The following is a 19,710-nucleotide window of genomic DNA, read 5'->3' on the forward strand; positions in this document are numbered from 1 at the left end:
TGGTGGGTGGTTTAAGGAAAGTACCGGACACGGAAATGCGCTACAACGTAAGCAGTAACGTTGGCCCGGTACACGAGCCGAGCTCAGCCGACCGGAACAAAGCTCGATCACGATGAGCTGACTTGGCAATTCTCTGCTCGAATCGCCCCGAAACTAGCTCGGTAATATTACTTGTACGGCAGCAGGCTTTAGTGACTTTACCAGGCCGACCGGCCACTTAACCCATTCTTTCTGGCCGGCCACGTTATTGATTCAAAAAGGGAAAAACAAAACGTGCACGATATAAGACAAAAAAAATAGAAAAACTCTGATAGGGACTGAAACAACTGATGAGACAAGACTTCTTTAAAAATTTGTATGAACTTGAAGAAAGAAATGGTAGAATAAGATGATAATGATGATGATGATGATAAGAAAGAGAGGTTCGATTTTTATTGCTCAGTATCGTATTTTGAAAATAAAGAGAAAAACGTTAAACGATTTATCACGTAATAGGGTATAGTAGTAGAAGAAAAAGATAGATAGGAAGAAAAGAGTTGGTACGTTTGAAAGGGGGTAGAGGGAGAGGTAAGATAAACCGGTTGGTTCGTCGTGAAATAAGGTTATGGAGGAAAACGCGCGAGAAACGTAGCAAGGATAGAAAGGAATAGGAAAAAAAAAGAAAGAAGAAAGAAGGATGGTTGAAGTGATGGGGTGTGAGGTGGTAGGGATTAGAAAAAGACCGCAGAGTGACGCAGCCAGATGTGTGCCAGAGGCGTCCACTTAACATCAGAGAGCTCTCGAAGCATCTCTTTTTTTTCTTTTTTCCTTTAATACGTTTGATTTTTAAAAAACGAACAAATCGTCGATCTTTTCAACGTTATACAACATACACACAATTGCTACATACATGTAAACTACTAGTTACACATACGTGCGTAAACGTAGAAAATATATACCGTACGAAACTTATCGATTGTCGTTGTAAACGGAGGGGGGGGGGGACAGAAATTCTCTGAGCTACGTAGAGTAACGTGATTTCAACGATAAATTAGATTTCCTTTACTACAGACAAAATGAAATTATTTTCATTGGCATACTCGTATCTCTTCCTTTGTCTCCCAATACTCTTCTCTTTCTCTTCCTGCCTATAACTTCGAAATAGAAATACGAGAGTCATCTCTCACGATCTATTAAAGCATTTCGCAAACAAGCTTTACTTTCGACTACGAGTCGAACGAATCCAAATGGCCCGAATAACGTTTGACATCACACGTAAAATAAGGAAATTTAGGAATCTAACTTGGTTTGGGGATAAGAAACGATGAAGAAAAATAGGGGAACTGTTCTATTACTAAAAAGTAAAGTGAATTTTTGCCGAGGTTTGCTAAAGTTATCGTCAAGATTGGGAAAAAAGGAGAGTAACCAATGAAAAGTTAATGCTTTAAATTAAAAAGATCGATATTTTCTACAACGAGTAGACTATTGTAAACGTTCGACTTATCGAACCGAAAGTGGGCAATACGAGAAGAGCTTACCAGAACGATGAGCATTAATCGTTAACATCAGCAATTTCTTAACGAAAAAGGCGGTCGAGCGATTTCCTATAAAATTCTATAAAATTCCAAGTGGATGGTTAGCCAAAGGAGAAAAGGATTGTAAGAGGGAGAGAAAGAGAAAAAGAAAAGGGAGAGAGAGAGAGAGAGAGAGGTTAAGTGACTTGACCCGATACTCTGAATGTTTCATCTGGATATCATCTCTACTACATCGGTCCGCACCCTCTTGACGTCACTGAGTGCATTCGTGACGTCACGCCGCAACGTCACCGCACCGACTCTTGCGGCAGGTCAGGGGTCGTTGCCAGGAACGTATCCTGCGCTCCGAGTTAACCGAAGTGCAAGTCATCCCCACCCTTTATTCACTACCGAGCATCCCTTACGAAGGACTTATTACGTAAGCGAATCCCTTGCGTAACATAACTTCCTAATTATTCAACTTTCCGTAACTGTCGCTATTCTTAATTAAGAACATCCTTTAAACCCATATTTCAATAAAATTAACATAAGAATGATATTAGTATACGTATATATATAATATGCACACATTTCTATTACCAATTAATTGTAAAGAGAAACATTTATTTAAAAAAATGGTAACATCCATGTATATATAATATATATATATATATATATATATATATATATGTATTATACATAATATATATAGGAAAACATTTAATAACGAGAAACTCCGACAATTTAATGAGGAAATCCGAGATAGTTACTCCTGGTAACTATGTCACTCAACGACGTCGTAGAATATATCACGATCAACGTGTCAGCGGAAATCCAAGATTAACACTCGACGTAGTTTGATCGAGCCGCGTTAATCTCCTACTTAAGCGAGTATCCAATTACGAAAGGACGAGGCACGTTTCGCGTCTGGCCCGTTACTGGGCTTCCGCGTTTCCTTGTCATAAGCTTTTCTCCCCTTGCTTACCAAGTGGTCGAACTATTTCAGCGTAGGGTTGGTTCGGGTTTGGCACTTTATGAGTGGGCTTGTTATCGAAATGCGATAATTTGTTTAGTCAACCACGAAAGCACTCTCTCTCTCTCTCTCTCTCTCTCTCTCTCTCTCTCTCTCTCTCTCTCTTATTATCCATATATCTCACTCAGTCTCTACACTCTGTCCAATATTGTTCGAGGCTTCCACTACTTCCATCCATCCTACACACCCCCAAAGTTCCACCCCCGAGCCTTCTCATCGTCCCGTCGAGACCGACCCTCGTGTTATCGTGCGCCTGACAGGGCTGACACTTTAGCATCATTACGATGTAAATGAACGAGGCAGAGGGACCGTCGCGTCGCGAGACCACCCGATCTGTTCATTATTTTCCAAGCTTGAACATACCCCTCGGTCACGCCTACCTTTCACACGTGTTCCTGAAACACGGCTAATCGTTAACAATCATTTCTACTAAAAGATTTTTCTTCTTAAAATATATATTCGTTTATAATTATTTTATATAAGCATTTGTTAAACATCTGAAATCATTTCTCGTTTCTAGATAAATTCTAACAAATTATATAGTAGTATTGAGCTTTTCTTTCTCTAATAGTACGAGATTAGTATCTTAGAAATGACGTTATTATACGTGAGAGAATAGCTATACGTGGCCTAGATCTTATTATATCAGTGCAATCAATTTATGATGTGGTTAGAGAACTTTCATCATTTTTCCTTTTCCCTAACTTGATTGAAATCTTTCTTTTTTTCCCCTTTCATGTTATACGATATATTATATCGTGAAATTTAGTGGTCATAGATACATTAGGAAAATGATTTTGCTAGCTCATATGCTGATATTAAAGAATAAAATTAATTTCCTTGAATTGGTGACCTTGTCTTGACCAAAAAAAAAAATCAATCGAATTTACGACAAACGTTAGACCGTAAACGGTCAGTAGCAATTGGTTTCCTCATTCGATGAACCCTATCGGAAGCTTTTTGTTCTTCTGGAAAACGTCGTAAAAATATCTTCCGAGTATTGAAGACTCTTTTCTAGCTCCTTTGTTTCCCTCCACGCTATTACTCTTAGCGATCCTCACGTGCGATCTCATCCCTTAGGAGGGAACAAACTAACGAGATGAACCGAACGAAAATTTACCGAGTTACCACTAACTTACACTCTCGTAAGTTCACTTACGGAGTTTCTCGAGTTCTTTATATCTATTCTAGAAGGGGGAAAGAAGAAAAGGGTAACTAAAGAGAGAAAAATACGAAGTTAGGATATATTTTGTCCCAAGGATTATTTCTAAGTTAAAAGTAGGCTTAACTTTATTTTGCTACATGTAAAGCTTACTTACTTCAACCCCCTAGTCCGTTCGTTGCATATTATAATCGTTTGCTATGCGAACTACTCCTTATGTGGTTGCGTGACGAAAAAGAAAAATATATTTCGCTCGATATTAGCTTACTTTTTCAAGTTTTTAAAGTTCCTTCGATTATTCTTGATGACAATTCGTCATACAAAAAATAATAGTAATAATTAATATTAAAGTTTTCAATTATTCGAATAACATTTAACATCAGTAATAAATTTTCCTTTATAAGTGGATAAACGTATTCTACTTAAATATCATAAATAAATGAACAAATCTAAAATAGATTTTATAGATGATAATCACAAACTAACGATGAGCTTAACGCTTCGTTATATTCCATGGTAGAAACAGTTTCCTTTCTGTAATTATCTAAAAGCACGGCTCGTTAAAGTGATCTTAAACGTGACTATATATATACACACATATGTTTGTGTGTATGTGTAGATACTCTAGCGCATCCTGATAGAGAAACCTCCGTAGTCAAAGCTTCCGGTCGATATCACGTATGTAGTAGTAATTATCTTGTGGGAAAACGCGTCCTCTAATCAACTACGATTTGAATCGGTTCAGGAGAAGAAAAAAAACTGAAGAAAGAAGATATATATAGGTATTTGTAGTTTGTTTCGTAGAAAGAAGAATACAAAATCATCGTGTGTTCTTTTATCTGATATTTACACATATACATATATAGATATGTGAATATACATATATACGTTATGAGAGAATATATATGGGGAGAATAATGAGCGTTATCAGCAATGACACACATGCTACTATTCTCATATCATCTCGGTATCGAGATCGTTATCTTCCATACCTCGTTATTCATGTATAGCACGCAACAACACACACAAACACAAGTTGGCAGCTTTAAGAGAAGCGTATCAGTAACACGTGTTTGATGATAGAACGCAATCATAGAATGTAGTCTCCTAAACGATGAGCATCGATACTTTACGAACAAATCAGTCAATATATGAGCGAATAATTTACAAGTTTATTTCTACACGTTATTGTACATTAAGCTTCTGATTAGATTTGTACAAAGCATATTATACAATAGAAACAATATTAATCTTTTATTTATCTATTTTAATAAGTTAAAAAAGAATAACTCGTTGCTATTGCAATGAACTTAAAAAGGTACAGTGTGTATACAAGAATAGGATCGATTACACTGAACTGTGTTTGTGACGTTCGATCAGTCAAATCGAACTCTCTCCTATTCTCTTTGAACGCTTTCTTTTCTCTCTATTTTCTACCTACAATGCCGTAAATTTTACCCTCTACAAAAGGAGCTGTTAAAGCGTAGGAATTAAGAGAAACACCCATTAAACAGTTATAATGGTCTGATCGAATAGGTCGGGGGCGGGAATTACGGACTATGTTGGTAGTAGAATCCTGCAGGTTCTATTGGACGTTTTAACATTTGAACCTTAAATAAAAGTGAAAATAAATTGCATCTTATAAAACGAATAAAATATATATACCTATATATATCTACGATTAAGAAAGATACTGATTTAAATTGAATAGCAACGAATTAACGAAACAGTTTAAAATCGTATAATAGAAATGAGAATTTAAAGTATAGAAAGGTGTGAGAGTAAAGGTAACATAGGTGTGTTACTTTTTTGTCACATTACAAATCGTTGAATTTAGATCGAAAATTCGTGCAATTCGATTTGTCGAGTTCGCGGTCTCTCATTACATAGACCAGTGTTTGACGTAATCGGCTTCTAATTGGAAAGCAGCCACGTGTTGGCACAACCGTTTCACGTCCTTCCGCCGAATCTCTCACGAAGATTAGATGACGCGGAGTTGGGAAGAGATTAGATACGCGCGAGAGATTCCTGGATGGGCTTCACCAAAACTCTCCACTGTCTTTTGACGATCGATCGTTTATATCCCTTTACAAGGTACAAAGTTTTAATATGATATATCATTTGTTATCTTTGTGATGATTGCCCTTTTTCAATGTATTTTCTTATCAAAAGAGGTACGAACAGGTATGAATTTAATTAATTCAGAAATATAGTTGAACTGGAGGCGAATTGTTGCTGATAATCTTGAATAATTTCTAATGTGTCTTGAATCGTTGTTCTATCGTTTATCATATTCGTGATAAAGCGGTCGAGGATATGTAATTAATCATTATAATGTGTCTATAACAATCAAGTGGAATTTGTTTGGGCGACAAACTATGTCGTACAATATCGAATATCCCTCGTAACCTGCAAACGTGACTATGTCGTTCGAGCGTGCCTCGCAAGGCAATCGTTGTGTGCCAGCGTGCTCGTTACGCTCGAATCTCTCGTTATCATAGTCGACACTGATTCCTCTCATTAAACGTAACATCACCGATGACAGCTGGTGTCACTGTATTATCGAGAATTTCTATGAAATATTCCCCCAACACTACCTACTCAAATTTATTATTGTATACAATATACATATATATGTGTTTTCTACTTCTATTTGTTTCTTTTTTTATATTGTTTTTGTTTCTTTCATTATTATTTTTTTTTTCTATACTTTTTGCAATTCTCAAAAACTAATTGTTAAGCTTTAAAGTTACGGATAACGAAGAGTACTTCGATTTTTTTTCTATCTATCTATGTATCTATCCTATGTATATATCTATATAATCCTTTCTATCTTTCTCTTTTACTAGGAAAATAGAAACATTAATTCGACAGTTATAAACTGTGAAACGAGCTATCTAGTGTCACTGTCGTACTCTCGAAAAATGTTTCGTAACGTCGACCAACGACGTAATTGGGTTAAAAACGTTTATAGCTACGCGTAACACGAGACTAGAGAATATATTATATATATATATTCACTCACACACATACTCATACTGTATACACATACATATATTATATAGAGGTATATACGTGTCGTGATATGGCAGAAGAAGAAATGAAAAGCGTCGCATGCAGATGTGAACGATGTTTAAAATCAAGCACGAAGCTTTTCGATCTCGTTTAAATGTACGCGTATGTATTTATTTTATTTTCTTTCCTTTATGTTTCGCAGTTGAAAAAAAAATCGCTTATGGCACGGGCCACGGGCTCGATTGTTTCGTTTGAAAGACACCGACCATTACTTTTAACATGCTTTGTATATACGTGCACGACATATTGCTCTATAACGTATGGTTTCCCGAGATAAGGACATATTCTCTCGTTGAAAAACTAACGAGACTGGATTTATTTCGACCTTTTGCGAATTCTTTAAAGAAACTATATTTCTTCTTATTCCCTGGCGTTCCTTTTCCCTCTCTTGGGATTATAATACCTTTTCTCTTTTTCATTTGCCTTCCTTTTATTCATTGTTTTTCTATTCTATGTATTTTCCTTTTTATTTTATTTTTTTTTTTTTTAAATATGTTACTCACGTTCGTTAATTTTTCATCCTCTCGGGACATCGACGGGAAATTGATATTACGTATAATTTCGAGATCTGTCTAAAAAAAATAAACAAAAAAATTATGAGAGAAAGAGAGAGAGAAAGAAGGTAATATCGTTCAACTATTTACCTTGAGAAAGCACATTGAAAAATTCATCGTCGAAATAGTCGCAATGAGTCCAACGTGTACAGAGCTAACGCTAACAAGACAAATTTTCACCCGAAAGTACGAGTAACGAGGTACAGGATTAAATGTCGAAAGAAAATCCACTTATTGTTAGACTCGTACGTAGGAGTAGTGCACAAATTCGACGAAGTTTTAGAAAAGAGTTAATGAGAGAGAGAGAGAGAGAGAGAGGAAGAAATCGATGGGGATACTGAAAATATTCTATCCGACTAACGAATTACTACCACTACTCTCCCCTATCTAAATCTTTTTTCTTTTTTTTTTTCTGCTTTTCGATTCTTTCCCCCTTGTTTTTTTTTTTTTTTATTTCTTTTTCTTGATGGTAAAAAGACTCGTTCTTTCTCTTATTCCTTCTTACTTTAGAATTCGACATGACGGCGCATAAAGTCGTATCACATTGGGTATCCCGTTGCGAGAGTTGAAATTCTTCCTTCTTTATTTTCTTCCTTCAAAATCCTTGCTAGGAAAAATATTTTCTTCGTTTGAAACACGTCGACGTTATATATATATATATATAGATAGATTTCATTTTCAATTTTATGTATCATAACGTATTTTGAAATTCGTGAAAAGAATAACGCGACTTTAGGATTTTTGTATAGTGTATGAAAATTGAAAAGGATTAAGAAGTTAGATGATAATCTTGAATAATGAGATAATATTGTATTTTTGAACGAGTCATAATGTGAAAATAATACGTGAGAGAACGTTAATATTTTTCGTTAGATTTCACAGGAAGATATTTAACTCGTTTAGATTCGTGATAAAAGCATTAACGGATTTGGAAGAGAATAATAGGGTAAAAATGTAAATTAGAATAGTAGTCACTTTGACAAAATATTCCTAATGCCGTGATTTTCAGTGAAAATGAGGGAGTAAAAGTTTCAATCCGAGAATACGCGATACTCCTGGGCAAAATTTCGTGAAAGCACGCGCAATTTCGAATAAGTCGAACAATAGCTTTCATTAAATCGCCAAAAGTATAGAGCCGGCCGAGAGTTAGCAAAACTTTCTTACAACCAACCCCAAGTGGTGCTCTTAATAAAACTCTGTTACGAGATTATATATTTTCCAGTTTTAACCTCCCACTTTTGGGATATTGAATGGTGGGACTTCCATTGGACCGATATTTAACCAACATTACACTAGAGATTTTAAGTTCGAATGTTAATTGCTATGACCAATTAAAGAAAAGTCGTTTTATACGAGTTTAACTAGCAGCATTAGTAAGTACGTCAATTTTCAAAACTACATTCGTAAATGTTTCATTCTCGGTTTTACTTCTACTTCGTTCAAACCGACACATATACACACATACAGTTTATTTGAAGATTTTACAGTCTGACTATATAAACCGAACATAATCCTTTCTCTATTTGTTCGACTATATAGAGTACATCCTTCTACTTTTTCCAAATAATTACTTCCTTCTTCTAGAAACACACGGAATACATTTATTCGAAGGAAACTATTACTCAGAGTCATGGTAAACCTCTCAGGAGATAAAAGCGAAGGAGGAAGAGTACCGGGATGGGGAAAGGAACATTGGAGAGAACCGGAAGGGTGTAAGATCGTCTCTAAGGAGAAACGATCTGTCTTAAGGAAAAGTTCAGAGTGGTCTTCTTGGTATCGTGTCACGGGTTAAGTCCCTTCGGGCCTCACTATAGTAGTGTACCACACACCACTAGCGTTAAACCTTACGGAAGGATAAATTTTGCTCGATCACTCTCGATACCTTACAAACTTTCGAAGGATCACTTTGCGAGGCTTGATCGGTAAGCAAGGATCAAGTTTTGTAAACTGCCTCCTCCCTTTCTCTTAACCACTCTCTTGTTTGAAATCTTCCTATTCTCAAGCTTAACAGTCCTAATTCCGCGGTGAAAGAAATTTATCAAAGAAAAGAAATAAGATGTTAGAATAATGCGATCTTTGAGGGGAACATCTTTGCGTTAATTCATTAAAAGAAACCCCTTATCACCAAAAAGGGAAAGATAATAAGAAAAGAAAAATAAGAAGAAAGACAAGGCCGTGACAAACTCTCCGGTTACTTTGACGAATAGTCTTAGGTGGTGGGTATCATCTCCCTTGACTCACAGGGACTCCAACGACATTTTTCAAAGGGTGATAAATATACAAAACCGCGCTATGGCTGCCAAGAGAACACCGTCCACACTACCCTCCCAACTCCTCCCTTCTATTCCTTTTTAACCTCTTTGGAAAGCACCGATGTTCCTTCCCTTTTCTTTTCTTTTTCTCTTTGGCTTACCCAACCCCACCTCGGTTTTTTCTTTCTTCCTTTTTTCTCTCTCTTTTCTTTTTTTTCTCTCATTCTCTTTTCCACTAACATGTTCTAAGCTTAGCACATTTCCAACGATGGCACCTCGTTGGTCGAGAACCATCATAGCGTTTCTCTACTCTCAGCTATCCCGATGCCATCCGCCATTTATTATTCCTCATGAAAAGACGGGGCCGTCGGGACGCATTGAAAATTTTTCGCGAGTCATTAAGAGGAAAAAGACTCGGATTCGGTCCTATCCTCGTACGCCTCGAGGATTCGCCGCCCTTTTTACTCCTATCCGTGCAAGAACTCACAACCATCCCCTTTCCTTTCCTTTCCTCTCTTTCTCTTTCCCTTGCTGAGAAAGAAAAAAAAAAAAGAAAAAGAGTGAAAGAGAAAGAGAGAAGCATCGTCCGCCATTAAATCGACGTCTTTTCGTCTCTTAAACTCGAAGCGAGACGACGCGTAGGGACTTTCGTGAGTCAATGCAAGATTAAAAATAGTCAGCTCTCTCTCTCTCTCTCTCTCTCTCTCTCTCTCATTTTCAACTTGCTACTTTGCATTTCCATCCGAGTTTTACGGACCCTTTTTAATTTTAAAGAACACAACCCCTTCACTCCTCGGAACTCCACCCACACCCTAATGTAACGTTGAAAAGTAAAAAAATGTTTTACCACGAAAAATCGATTAGATTTTCGCGTTCTTATTTTCGATAATTTTTAGAAATGACGGGGAAAGATAAAAAAAGCAAATGAACACGTCTCGTTCAAGGATAATTGGTATACATGAGCCGTTCCTTCCTTCTTTCCATCCCGTTTGTCTTTGGACTAACAAGAGACAATTAGAAGAAGGCAGGATAATTAGAAGAAGCTTAACAGGAGAATTTAAGGGATGGAAAGTAAAAGAGAGCAAAAGTCACTAGGTAGGTAGGGTTTAGTTTAGTATGCAAGAGCTCGCACTAGCTTCCGTGATAACCGTAATTCTAGGCTAGTTATCGGCCCGATTTTCTCCGAGACTTTCTCGAGCCTTTACTTTCTATACTTCTTTTTTTTACAATAGTATCTATCTGTTGAATAAACTCACCCCGTGCCAAGAATCCTCATTCTTTTCCTTAACAGGATTCGTTTCTGTAACAGACAATAACAATAATATAAGTATTCCTATTGGTAACAACAATGATTTTATCTTAACACCAATTACATTTATCGATTTATATCTAGATTTATTTTTTAAAGATGATCATGAATAACGAGATTGAAAAGAAAATTCTCTGATTTATTTCGTATCGGAATACTATAATAACCACACTTGAAATATTATATTAACGAGTTTCCTTATATCGATGACTATCAATTTACAGTTGAAAGATAATCTAAGGATTGATTCTTTTACTATTACAGAATTTCTTATTATTCTTTTCAAATAAAAGATAAAAAATTGAGGAAATAAGATATACGTGTTTAAACCATGATCATTTTCGGTAACCAAAGATCGATAACGAGGTTTGAAGAATCAAAGTTTAGAAGAGGAAGGAAGGAAGGAAGGAAGGAAGGAAGGAAGGAAGGAAGGAAAATCCAAGAAGACGCTGTCGCTAGTCAACGATACCTACAACCTTTAACCCCCATCGCACTGGAGCGGCTTCGGTGTTCGCATTCGGTAACTGCCGCTGCAATTACCACGAATTACGGTGATAATTACCGCCATTATGCGGTGCAGTAATTTTGGTAATTACTGCGGTAAATCGCGGGCTCTGATCTCAACGCCACCACCATCACCATCACCCCCCCCCTCACCCTATTCTTCTTATCATATTACCTGTCACAAATTTCACGTTTGTCATCAGTTTGCGTATCTTCGTAATAAAAAAAGCTGTTTTTTATTTTTTAATAACATCTCATCAAAAGCTCGAATCTTTTGTCTTTTTCTTCTATTTTTGGGAGGAGGTTTTGTATTTCTCACCTTTGGGAGAAAGTAAATCTATGATATAATCGTTTAGACCTTTTATAGGGTGGGAGAGAAGCATCGGCAAAAGGTGCTCTTGAATTCCTTAAGGGTGCTTTGTATCTTCCTGTCACGTGCGAGTTACTTAACTCAAGGTACATGCTGGGAATGTAAAGGTCCTATCGAAAGTTGCCAATGTGTTCGAAACGAGAATCGGCGAAACGCGTTAAGCTTTTTAATGTCACTTAAGTTTTCTATTAACAACGAATCTAAACAAAATATTCTTCCTATAAAATTAGAAACTAATTTATACACATTGGAAACAAACAATATTGTTTCAAGCTTTTAAACTGTTTAAGCTTTATTATCTCACATGATTGAAATTCTTATTAGTAAAATTTATTTGATGATTAGCTACCAAAATAAAAAATAAAAACAAAATAATATGTTAGAGTTATTAAACAATGTAGGGATGAATTTAATTGTACGTTTTGAAAAATATGAAGGCTCATGTTAAATGTAATAAATCAATGCTCGTATAATAATATAATTCAATGGTGGCACACTACCCGCAGTGAAAGAAAGAAAGAAAGAAAGAGCGTAGAGTAAGTTTTATCGAAGTAGCCTATTTATCTTTCTTACAAAACAGTTTGAGAGCAACTCCGTCATAAACGTACGCTAGGTACGAAAGGATCCTGGCTCTTTCTCTTTTTCTCTTTCTCCATGTCTGCCTCGCTTGCAAGTGAAACTGGGTCGTAGAGATTGATGGTTTCTCGTAGGATCCTCCCGAAATAATCGTGACATTCATAAATTTCGTAAACATTGTCGAGTGAACAAGACATGTTGGATGAATAACATTTGTATTTTGCGAGGAGGAACGATTTGAAATAAAAATTTTCGTCTTTTTCAGGAGGGGGTATAAAAAAAAAAGCAAAAAAAAATATACGGTAAAATTGTTCTCCGAGAATGATATTAATATTTAAATAAGTGTTATTTTTAACGCGTAAGCAAAAAAATTAGAGTGAGAGAAAAAAGATGAAAAAGAAATAGAAATAGAATAGAATGAATGGTAAGCTTGAAATAACGAGAAAAATGTCGAGACTATGAGACATAGCAATTTGGTTTTTGCGCAAGCTCCTTCCTTCTTCGGATTGCGTGATTTCATAGAATCACATTGCCGACTTTATCTGTCCAATTTTCAGCCAGTATCAACTTGTATCTAGTATTCTCGTAATTTCACTACTGTCGTCCAGGCTTTCGGTTACCACCAACGGCGTTGTGTGTATTATTACCCTGAGGTAAACGCGAGAGGTAAAATTGATGATTCGAAAAAAAAACAACGAAAAAAAGAAGAAATGTTACCAAAGCTTTACAAATGCACAAAGTGAGTAAAAGAAACAAAAATACACTCGATGGAAGAAGAATGATAAAAAAACAAGATAACAAAAAAAAATACAAAAACAAAATAGAAAGAATAACAACAAGAAAGAGTTATTCAAACGAGATAGATAAAGAAACTCATGTGTACCAATTTTGAAAGGTATACACGCGCAACCATAGAAGAGATGGAATACACTGGGCTTTCTCTCTTTCTCTCTCTCTCTCTCTCTCTCTCTCTCTCTCTCTCTCTCTCGTTGCTTTATAAATAAATATCAGAAGCCCTTCGTAAAACGCAAACCTCATTCCTGTCCATCGATATCATATCTCTTTTTACTATTTTTTTTTTTTTACCTATCTTTTTCTCTTTTCCGAACTCACTATATTCCTTTCGTGTATGTATTTTCGTTTATAAAGTGGGACTATGTGATGAGAAATTGCGTCAACGACTGTAAAAAGGTAAAAGATTGACAGAAAGAAAAAGAAATAAATAAAGCATGGATCATCAAAGGACTGTGGAAAGGATAAATTAAAGGGTTGACGAATCACCGAACAGTGACCTCGACATTGGCTAAAAGAAAACACATAAGCTCAACTTATCGTCATCGTCATCATCGTTTCTACCTTTTATAAGCCTGGAATTCGTAACCGTTGTGGGAAAAGCTTTTCAAATCACTCAGGAACCCTTCCTAGCTTTCTATCTCTCTCTTTTGTACTTCACGGTGTCCCTCTGTGCAAGAGGACCAGTTTCGGTTCCACGTATGCGCCGTATTTAATCCACGTTTTACGCCTCGCTAGCCGGGTAGCGTGATTCAATTACGTTACGAAGGGAAGCCTGAAGAGTAGGAGAGGGTGGATGTGGGGTGGTTGTTAGTGTCGAAGTCCTGTACATACACACATACACATACGCGTGTACACAAACTGGCAGGTTCACCCCTTTCTAGCCTACCTTGTCCAATTCCCCTCTGGCAAACGTTAGGACCGTTCGAAACGAGAGATCGCTACAGTTCTCCTAAACGTGCAAATGATCCTACATTTGTGTGTGTGTGTGTGTGTTACTATATACACTATGTACACCTACATATGGTAGGTATATGTATATATGTATGTATGTGTGACGAAATGGAATAAAGGTGTTGTATCGTAGCTAGAAAGCTCGTTTGAGAGAAGGAGCAAGGACGATGAAAATGCGCAAAAGTGCACGAGCTGAATTTTGAATTTTGACAACGACCAACTTGAAAATTAATTTCCGTCCAGGACTTACGATAACGTCGGCATGTTTATGAAAGTATTGTAGTAGGTGAAATGATGCAGTTTTAAAGCTATATAAAATACTTATCCCCTGTTCAACTATGTAATGGTTAAACAGTACTAAACTCTGGAAGTTTTTTTATATAATACAAAATACCAAACAGCTGATAATATAGTACAGGGAAAAAACAAAAGATATTCAGTCATTTTTCTATATATTTAATATAACGTTAAATAATACTGAATGATATTAGTGGGTAAGCGATGATATTGTTTCTTGCTCGATTTAATCCTATGGGATTTCGGTATTTAAAATTTATCAAGGATTTTGCAATATTTATTTAACAAACGCTAACACGACTGGTGAAATTTTATGCTCGCGTATTCAAATTGATAGCTATTGTTATTATTATCGTGGTATATTTAAAATAATAATATTTGAGGCGTCAGTTTTTAAAACACTCGAAGAGAATGGATAAACAAAGAAAAAATTAATACAAAATAAAACTAAAAGTAAATATGAAGAAACGGTGAAAAAAGTAGGTTGTGTTCGCAGTTTAATAAGCAAAACACGTAGGAAAATCGTTTCGAGTTTTATTCGCTTGGTCTGCTTTTTTCCTCTCTCTTTCTCTTTCTCTCTCTATCTCTGTTTTATTTTTTAGGTCGAAAATATTGGAGGGGTGGGGAAGGGGGTATAGTGATATCGTAAACGTTACTGCTACGTTGTCAGTCCCACATGCGGAAGGACGAAATAGTACAGCGATCAATGGGTCAAGTGTGTATGCAAAGCGGCTATCTAACTGCGAATGCAACTTTCATATATGTACAAGTCTAAATATCTACGTATTTACCATTGTCAGAAAAAAAAATGCATCTCTTATATACCTCAATCGAGATTTTTCCTACAACGTCGACTAAATATTCGTTTCGGTGGTCGAATTGATGTTCTCTGTTACAATCCTAGTGGTACAATAAAATTCTGAAACTATTAACATGTGTCACACTATACAATATTTTTTTAAATAAATATTATTCTTAACAAATGTATGTATAATTCATTAAAACTTTTATTTTTGAAAAGTTTCTAAATTATTGATACCAATGTTACAGATTACATATCATTAGAATTAACTTCAAGAACTAGATTAAAACTTAGTCATGCTAAAGATTAACTCAATCTCATTTCTATAGAACAATTTCATGATAATTCATGAACTGAAGCTTTCAAAAGAGAAAGAGAGTGCAAACGATATCGTAATATTAAAAATCTAAAAACCCAGTGACTGGGTGATATCTTTCGTGTCCACCAAAAGAATATAAAGAATATTATTTCTCTCTCTTTATTTATCTAGGTTTTCTCTATTTCTCTCTCTTTCTTTTTGTCTCACTATCTCTCACAGTTGGACACCGAAGGAGATAGGTGGTTAAGGTAAAGAGGGAACGGCTGTGGATTATCCAGGAGAGGATGAAAGGTCGCGCGGCTGAATTCCTTCGTGCTCGTAGGTAGGCAGGCGGTATGGAATTACGAAGTTTAAGATAAAATGGATTCGCGGAATCTGAAATAGAAAATTCCCTAGCTAATACCACGCCAGGATTCCCATTCTCCTCGCACAACCTCCGTCATCTTAGAGTCTTCTCTTTCCTTTCTTATTTTCTATCGCACTTCTCTCTCTTTCTCTTTCTCTCTTTTTCTATCATTTTCTTTCTGTCTTTTTCTTTTTTTTTTCTTTTTTTCGTTTTTTTTTCCAAGAGTACACAGCAGTGACGCGAAAAATGAAGGGAATAATCGAAGGTGAATGAAATCGGTCGAAAGACTTCGCATTTTCTTCTTCTCTTTTTTTTTCTTTTTTCTTTCCTTTAATTTATCTTTTTATTTTCTCTCTTTCTTTCTTTCTTTCTTTCTTTTTTACTATTTCTAGGGATAATGATCGAAGAACAGAAAGAAAGACTAGAGTAGAAACTCCAATCAGTGCATCGACTTTGAAATCTACTCGAATCGAGTGCAAAATACGAATTCACTGCTGAGTGACCGTGTTGTTTCCCTTCGATTCGACATGATCATTTGTCTCTCCCTTCCTATTCTTCTTCTTCTTCTTTATCTTTATCTTTTATCTTTTATCTTTTATCTTTTCAAACGTGCGTCGTCAATTATCGTTTCTTTATCTGTTTCTTATTTCTTTTCTCTTTGATTTCGAGCAACTAAATTTTACGGTTATATTCCAACATGATGTTTCCTTCAATCTATTGTATTTTTTTTTTCAATCCTTTGTGTGCTATGGACGCATATATGCGTTTGGTAAAAATTACTAGCGTAGTCGTTCGACTCATATACGTATTTATTAATAATAATGTAAAATAATGTAATGTTTATGTTAACCCCTTAAGTTGCACGCTCGAGTTAACTCGAGCGGCGTTTTATTACATTGAACCAAAATTGTTTCTTAAGGGGTTAATTAAATCAAATTATATTCAAAAAGAACAATTGTAATTAATAAATATAATTTATTATTAGAATTTGGTTAATAATAAATTATTTCGTTCCTACAAAACATTTTAGATAAAAGTATTTAGCACTCAAACAAACAAACTATTAAACAAATAAAAAATTCGTCCAATTTCATTGATTTGTTTGTTCGAACAAATTCAACAACTATATTTCAAAATGTAACAATCATAATTGTTAAAAAAAAAACAGATTGTAAAACAAACCTTAATGAATTATTTTAAAATAAAAAAATTTGTCTTATTTTACCTGGTTATTAAACGATATCGATGTTTACGTCTGATGAGATAAGAATGTTTGAATCTTTGGTTGGGGAAGAATACAAGAAGTATAAATCACTTTGAAATATAGGACAGGAAGAATTGTCGATGTTTGGCGATAAGTCGAAGAGGTTGGTGTGCGATCGAACAGCAAGAAGAAGAAGAACGTCTTCTCGCCGATAAAATCGAGGCTTCCGATATGAGATACTTAGAAACGTGGATCGCTTTCGAATACATCGGGGCCCGATATTATCGCGTATTGTGATCGATCGACAATAGGCACTCGTCCTGGTTATATATTGGTTGCGTATATTGCATCGATTTTCCACACTTGGTTACAATGTTTTCCATAGAATATGTATACATATATAAACTTATATTTATTATCCCATATTGAATCTGTTATATAATTCATTTGAGTTTTCAAAATGCCCCTTTCCTCACTCCCACCCTCGTCCTCTGTTATTTGTTAATGTATTTGTAACCTATTATGTTATTTTACTAAAGAAAATATTCATCGAAATTTTCCCCAAGCAAACCTCACGCAATTTGTTTGATTAACATTTGATATATATACAATATATATATATATAACACGAGCAATGGAAATATTTTAGCTGAGCCATTATCGAAACAATATTGATAACTGTAAAAACCCTATAATGGATTAATAAACATGAATACCGTTATCGGAAGGCATTCAATTAATAACCCGTTTTAATTGACTACTTTTCATTCCTCGAAAGGTGAAGTTTAAAAAAAAAAGTGAGTCCCTCGTTATACAATGACTACCGTCGACAAACATTTATCACGAAGGAAAATGCTGAAGCGCACTTTCGACCGCATTTGAGACGGTGTTGATACAGTCCAATGTTAAAATGGGGGATGATGCCTACGTTCCTATTGGCCCGTAACCGTGTCCTTTCGTCTCGTTCTCTTCTTCTCTTACGAATCGTCGATGTCTAATTTAATCGTGCCAATTAAGGGCAACCCTCCTCCTACTACTACTAAGACTACTACTACTACTCCATCTTTTTTACTTTTCTTTTCTTTTCTTTCCTTCGGCTACTCGGGAAAGACAGAGTCGAGAATAACGGTTCGAAGGAAATCGAGAAATTAATATTTCTACGAACCGGAGATAGCGGATTCAAGGAAGGAAAGATAGAAAAAGAAAAAAAAAGAATTGGGAGGAAAGAAAACGGACGGGAGGAAGGAAAAAGAAAAGGTCGGATAAGGGTTGTAGAGGAATAATTAACAGTCGGCCTATAAAATCCAATTGAACTGGCACGTAGCGGTAAAGAAAATGAATAAAAAAGAATGATGCCCCCAAGAAGGTTGGATTCGTATAATAACCCATTTATTTTCCATCTCTCTACTATCCTATTATTTAAAGATTTAATGCACCAACGAATCTTCGATTTATCTTTGCAAAAGATGAACGTAATTTAACGTGAATTCGTATGAAGAAATTTGATATATATGTATATATTTATATGTGTAAGAATTACACGTATAAAACTAAATCCCTTATGAGAATTTGAAATTTAGTACATCCGTTTTTTTTTACGAAATGAATTCGGTTATCAATGCTTTTGTGTTATCATTACTTTAAAATGAACACAAGCAAAGGTGTTAGACGAAAAGGAACGGGAAAAGAAATTGCGAAGTGAAACAAAGGAAACAAATTGCTATCAGTATCATCAACACAATTCCTTCTACTACCAACCCCCTCTGGTAAACTCTTCCCTCTAACCCCTCTTGGCAATCCGACACCGAAAGTCCTCCAATTTATGTGTTCGCCAGTTATAACGGAGTCAACGAGCCCTCTGCCCTTTTGTTCTGTCGGTGACCTCATTTCTCTTGTTTTTCTTTCCTCTCGTTACGTTTTTTTTTTTAATTTTTTTTTTTTATGGAAATTTCTATATTCCTATACACGTGTGTATGCATATATATATTTATGTGCATGCAGAATACAGGAATTATAGATACACATTTTGAAGTAATCACGTAACAATATTCACATTTATTTTTATCACAATAAAGTAATATTCGCAAATAATTAACAAAACAATTAAATACCGACAGAATTGTGTTCTTCTCTTTTTCTTCTATTTTTTGCAAATTAAAAAATAAATAACAAGCTCAAAAAAAGGTTTTTTTTTATATTTACAAATTTGCACCTTTCACGTCTCACTAAACGAATGCTCCGATCTGTTTCATTTTATGTACGTAAACTAACGAAACTATATTGAAATATCTCTGTTCAGTTACATCGTTTACTCTCTCTCTCTCTCTCTCTCTCTCTCTCTCTTTTGCTTGGAGGCAGATTAATTAAAAAATATAAGAGACAAATATATGTATATATATTTATATATATGTTAACGAATTGTTTAAAAAAAAACAACGAGACACATATGGTATTTTCCACGTGAATCATGAACGTATGTATTATAGCACGTACAGAATACTTTCGTTTAAAACGATCACTATTTGAAAATTCTGCAAATATCAAAAAGCAGAGAGATCAAACACGACAATTGTAAAACAAAGTGATGAAAATTATTCAATTGAAGTAAACGATTGAAATTATAAAGGGCAGATATTTATCATAAAAAAAAATAAATAAAAAGAAAAAA

General features: G+C 35.2%; 1 protein-coding gene across 13 annotated transcripts in view; it reads right to left on the minus strand.

The window, feature by feature from the left end:
- Window positions 1–19,710, minus strand: part of LOC107064858 (protein turtle) — a 228,292-nt gene that overhangs the window by 125,227 nt on the left and 83,355 nt on the right. For all 13 annotated transcript variants that reach the window (XM_089174709.1, XM_089174712.1, XM_089174718.1 and 10 more), the window contains exon 4: window positions 10,826–10,869. The gene's annotated coding sequence lies outside the window, so the exon portion shown is untranslated. The remainder of the gene's footprint in view (window positions 1–10,825; window positions 10,870–19,710) is intronic.

The sequence above is a fragment of the Polistes dominula genome, unplaced genomic scaffold (assembly GCF_049000335.1).
Source record: "Polistes dominula isolate Pdom_NZ unplaced genomic scaffold, Pdom_raw_medaka contig_16, whole genome shotgun sequence".
NCBI classification, from domain to species: Eukaryota; Metazoa; Arthropoda; class Insecta; order Hymenoptera; family Vespidae; genus Polistes; species Polistes dominula.